Source organism: Solanum tuberosum, unplaced genomic scaffold, assembly GCF_000226075.1.
Source record: "Solanum tuberosum cultivar DM 1-3 516 R44 unplaced genomic scaffold, SolTub_3.0 scf00683, whole genome shotgun sequence".
Lineage (NCBI taxonomy): Eukaryota > Viridiplantae > Streptophyta > Magnoliopsida > Solanales > Solanaceae > Solanum > Solanum tuberosum.
In genome coordinates this window covers 105,596-111,212 of record NW_006239602.1, presented here as the reverse complement: position 1 = coordinate 111,212, position 5,617 = coordinate 105,596, and the positions used below count along the sequence as shown (strand labels likewise).

General features: G+C 29.2%; 1 long non-coding RNA gene across 1 annotated transcript; it reads left to right on the top strand.

Annotated features, from left to right (window-relative positions):
* Positions 1-2,196: 2,196 nt before the first annotated feature.
* LOC107058880 (uncharacterized) lies at positions 2,197-3,410 on the top strand. The gene is made up of 2 exons (XR_001472388.1): positions 2,197-2,417; positions 2,748-3,410. It is a non-coding gene; the product is annotated as an uncharacterized lncRNA (long non-coding RNA).
* The last annotated feature ends 2,207 nt before the right edge of the window (positions 3,411-5,617 follow it).

Below are 5,617 nucleotides of genomic sequence, written 5' to 3'. Positions count from 1 at the left end.
CAAAAACAATGACATTTGATGCAAGATGTCATTAAAATAATGACATTTGATGCAAAATGTCATTAAAATAATGACATTTGGTCAGAATTGTCACTCTTTTATGACATTTGACATCAAATGTCAAATATATGATGACATTTTGCAACAAATGTCTTTACTTTTAGCAACATTTTGAAAAAATGTTGTTAAAATAATGACATTTTGCAACAACTGTCGTTTCTTTTATTGACATTTTGTGATAATGTTGTTAAAAGAACGACATTTTATACAAATGTCCAATATAATAAGACATTTGTTGGTAAGTGTCATTATTTTTAATAATATTTGGAAAACAATGTCGTTAAAATAATGATATTTGCCAAAAAGGTCTATATTATGACAAACGTTTCACATGTCATATTATTAATCGTTAATTACCGTCATTTACATTTATTGTTTGAAATATGAATCTTTTTAAATTTATTTGTCATTCTTTATACGACAAAGATATGAATTCACCCCTGAACTACACGATTAATCACAAATTTACCTTGTATTTAAAAAGTCTCATTTTTACTTTCCTTATTATCAAAACGACTCAATTGCCCTTATGGGTTAATGTATGTACAACAACATATATATATATAAAGGAGAAATTCTGACCATTCATAAAGTTCAAGGACCAATTTAAATAATTCGCAAAGTTTGAAGGAAAAATCATTTAAATCCTACACCCTAGCTAAATAATATTTTTTATAGTTAGGAGGAAAGTAAAATAATTTTCCCACGATCGATGTAACTAAATAGTTTTAAAAAATAACTTATATAATAGTTAAAACAACTTAATAATATTTTTTATAGTTAGGAGGAAAGTAAAATAATTTTCCCACGATCGATGGTTTGTCTCCATAAATATTGACGGATTTCAATAAAAAATAAAGAAAATGTCTATTACAGAAGAAGTATCCAAAATAAGGCAAAGTCAAATATATTAAAGAAATAAAATTGGGTCGTGTCACATGAAGTCCATGTTAAAACTTTGAATGTACAAAGCCAAAGTTTCCTAGTTTAAAATTTCCTTATTCAAAAGATTCATAGTTTAAAAGTTTCTTATTTCAAAAGTTTTATGGTTTAAAAGTTTCTTGTTTCAAAAGTTTTATGGTTTAAAAGTTTCATAGTTACTATTTCCATAAAACTATAATTTGAATCCCATTCTATTTGGGGATAGATTATCCCTATATATAGGGGTAAATTTTTGTTATTTTTTAAAAGACATGCTTAACATTATTCGACAGGTTTACGTACGTTTGGTGACTAAGGATTTATATCTTTCACCCTTATAATTATAATTAGAGGGATTCTTAACGAGGTAAGTGATTCCGGCCAAATTTAAATTTTTTGGCCTTGATAGTAGGTATTGTAAGGCTACTGTATATATTATTATATTATGTATAAGGAAAAGAGGACCCAATGTACCTCTGTACTTTGTCAATTTGAGCTGATATGCCCCTCGTTTTAAAAGCAACTAGCTCACATGTACCCTTTACTATTACAAAAGTGGCTCACATATATTCCTACCGTTACAAAAGTGATAAAATTAATTTTAAAATTACTTTTTTTGATTTTAAATATTTTTAAAACTCATCTATTTGAATTTTTTCACACATAAATTATTTTTTGACTTCTTTGATTGTTATTATTTGAGTTTCTTATTCTTATTTCATTTTTCTTTCATTATTTGGTGTAAAATAAGAGAAATAAAAGAAAGAAGTGTGAATGAAAAAAAAAATATATATATATATTTTTTTTTTGCGGCTTTATTGTAATTTAATTTTTATATATGTGAAGAAAATTTAGGACATATGTAATAAATTTGATAAGAAATAAGCTAAAAGAATAAAAATTTGAACATCAAAATAATGAATTCAAATTAGCCGTTGAATTAAAAAAGGTTTTAAAAAATGTGTGAGAAGGATTAAACATACTTATACATGGATTACTTTTTTAATGAATCCATTAGAAGAAAAGTGTATATGTGAGGGGATATATTAGACTTTTTTCTTATTGTATTAAATAACAAGTCTTCTGAGAGGTTATAGTAATAAATAAAATAAAAAATTAATTAAATAAAGTTATTAGAATGTGAAGGCCACATCAGATGTAGCAAACATTAAAAAAAACCTCCCTTTTAATAAAAAAATCGTTAATTTTGTTTTTTTCTAAAAGTCATTCTTCCATTTAGAAAGAACTCCAACCCTTTGTTAAAACCCTAGCCCATGAGATCTTTGTGCAAATTGGTTGAGTCCTTCCTTCAAATCAAGTTTAATCTGTGTTCAAGTTGGTTGGGTCGACTAAACAACTATGGAAATTATGGTTTATCGCAGATTTGTAGCGAAAAAATCTGGAGTACAACATATACAAGGAAAATTAAATTGGCGGTAAGTTTTTTGGCTTCCCTCCTTTTAGTTCCTTTTATGCTCAAAGTTCTTAGGGTTTTAGTTCTTTTGGTTTCTTTTTGGCAGCGCTTGAGGCAAGTTTATTCTCTAATTTAGGTCTTACTAATTGATAGTTGAAGATATAGAATTAATTACAATAACTTGAAGATTGTTGTAGAAATTTGTACCTTAGAACTAGATTTAGTGTTCTTGAAGTACTTCTTATATGGTGTTAACAGATTAAGTAACCATCTCACATATCGCCTTCATACGTTCTATCTAGTTTTTGAAGTTTTACCATTGATTTATTGAAACTTCACCATTGATTTACAGTTTGAAGATTAAGAGAAAAAGAAGGCAAGGTGCTAGTAGGAAGATCTTAAGCTTCAGGTGTTTTCATTGTTCTTTTTCTTTTCAAATCTTGTGCTTTTTTTCTTTCTATAATATCTAATGATTTGTGGGGTTTGTATATTTCCTTCAGTTTTGGTAGATATTGTGAATCAGTAAAAAAAAGGTTTGTGCTTTAGTGGATTCAATTGTCATTTGGATTTTAACTTGTGCTGCTCTTATGCTTCAGTTCTTAATGTGTTTTCAGTGTCATTTTTCTTCAAATTTTGTGCTTTTTTCCTTTCTGTAGTAGCTAACCATTTTTGTGGTTTGTATATTTCTTTCAATTTCGGTAGATTTTGACATATGAGTATGTACAGATGTGTACAGATATGTGCTTTAGTGGATTCTATAGCCATTTGGATTTTAACTTGTGCTCTTAAGCTTCAATTTTAATGTGTTTTCAATGTTCTTTTTCTTCAAATTTGGTGGTTCATTTTTTTTAAACTTCTATAGGATCTAATAATTTGTGTGTTTTGTATTTTATTTCGATTTGGTAGATCTTGACTTCCGAATCTGTAAGAGTATGTGTTTTTTTTTTTTGACACTATAGACTTTTGGATTTTAACTTATGCTCTTATGCTTTAGTTTGAATCTGTTCTATTTTGTTTCATCACTTGTGGTCTTAAATTATGCATTTTAATGGATTCAGCAACATTCTTGGATAGTCCAATCAACTTCGTTTGGCTAATTGTTTTTTTTTTTTTTGAATATTCTGTTCGTTATGCATTTGAAGTATTTGCTGAATGTTGCTTGAAACTCCAGTTATTCCACTAGAAGAACAGTTGCCCTCTCCAATACTCCATAAGATATTCGGTTCAGAAAGTTCTTTGATTTTATTAGTCTTCTCCATGTATGGGATTGATTATTAGTTCCTTTTCTAGCCACGTGATGTTATCTTTTGTAGTATTTGGTTTTGAGGAATTCTCTGAGAAGTAAGTTGTTAGTTCTAATGTTCCACCAGTTCTTCACCGAAAATGAGTCGCAAAAACTTTGGATCTCCCTCATTCAAATTCCCCCCTCTGAGTATGTAGGGGTAACATAGATAATCCCATGCTATCCAATGGCGTTTCTTCCTCCAATCAGCTTCAACCCAAAAAGAGATAGCCATGAGACTATCAAATTGTTTAAAGGTGCCTTCAGTAGGTTGTATCACAGAGAAAATATGAAGAGCGATAGAGGTCAGAACAGAATTGAGCATAATAGATTTACCACCAGCGGTAAGAGTTAGTGTTTTTTTGTGAAGGAGTAACTTTCTTAGCCACTTTATTAATCACTAGATCAGTAAAATGACATTTTTTGTTTTTGACTTGAAAGATAGGACTTTCTATGTACTTCAGAGGGATCTGGTATGAGAGAAGCAAGTAATAGATTTAAAACATTTTTTATGTGAATTGAGGCTTTAGGATAGACCATGAAATCAAATTTATTCTTATTTATCAGTTGACCTGAAATCTTTTCATACATATTAAGTATATCAATCATCATTATTACAGAGAGAGGGTCACCTAAATAGGGGAAAATAGTGTCATGCTGAACACCAACCATTTAAATGGAGTATCAGTTATTGCTTATGATTCTCCCAATCATCTGAATCAAAATATCATTGAACCCCATATGCCTTAAAACAACACAGAAGCATTCCCACTAAACATCTATCTTAAGCTTTGGTTGTGTTAAGTTTTAATATCTCATTGTTACTAGGATTTCTACCTTTCATATTGTGGTTTCTTATTTTGGACCATCTCTTGAATCAAATTAATATTATCAGTGATACACCCTCCTTTAATAAATCATGAATGGTTATCATAGTCCTACTATGTGGTTGGTTAGCTTATTTTTAGAAGACCAATTTATATGAACTAATCAGTGATATAAAACTACAAATGATTATCAAATGACCAACTTGAGATAATTTTTCTACAATTTTGAGTAAATATATGAAAAATAAATATAAACAGAAGCATAATCTTCATAAAAATTCACTCCATCATGATCATTGTATTATGATTACTGCTTATAATTAGGATCGCTTTCGTTTATTTATTTTATTAATATTGTTAGTTGATTTTGAATGTCTATTTTTTTTATTTGATTTTTGTTTCCTATAGGTATAGGTTATACTCTTAATGGATAAGAGTTGGATAAAATATAAAGAATAGGCTTGATCCTTTATATGAGAATGGAGCAAACAAATTTCTTCATTTTGCAATCATTAGATAGGCCTAATGCCTCTGAAATTTTGTGTCCATGTCGAAAGTGTCGTAATATGAAATTTGTTCGAAAAGATTTGATTGTTGAACATATTGTGGTTGATGGATTTCTAACTAGTTACACTAGTTGGATTTTCATGGTGAGAAATCATCTTCACCAATATGTGTGGATCAGTTAGATAAAGAAGATGAAATGCAAGACATGTTACATGAAGCATTTGGAATTCCTCCTACATCTAGCTTTGTTGATATGGACACTAGTGGGATTGATGGATTGGGTAGTTCAAACCAACATAATAGGGGGTTTGATAAGAAGACTGGAGAATTTTTTAAACTATTGAAAGAAGTTGAACGTGAGTTATACCCGGGAAGCAAGTATTCTCTACTTTCATTTCTTGTTCGTCTTTTACATTTGAAGTGTCTCAATGGGTGGAGTAACAATTCATTTTCCATGTTGCTAGAGTTGTTAAAAGATGTGCTTCCTGAAGGTGAAACATTACCCAAGTCCTTTAATGATTCAAAAAAAATTATTAAAGATTTAGGGCTTGAGTACAAAAAAATACATGCATGTCCAAATGATTGTATGATTTATTGGAATGAGAC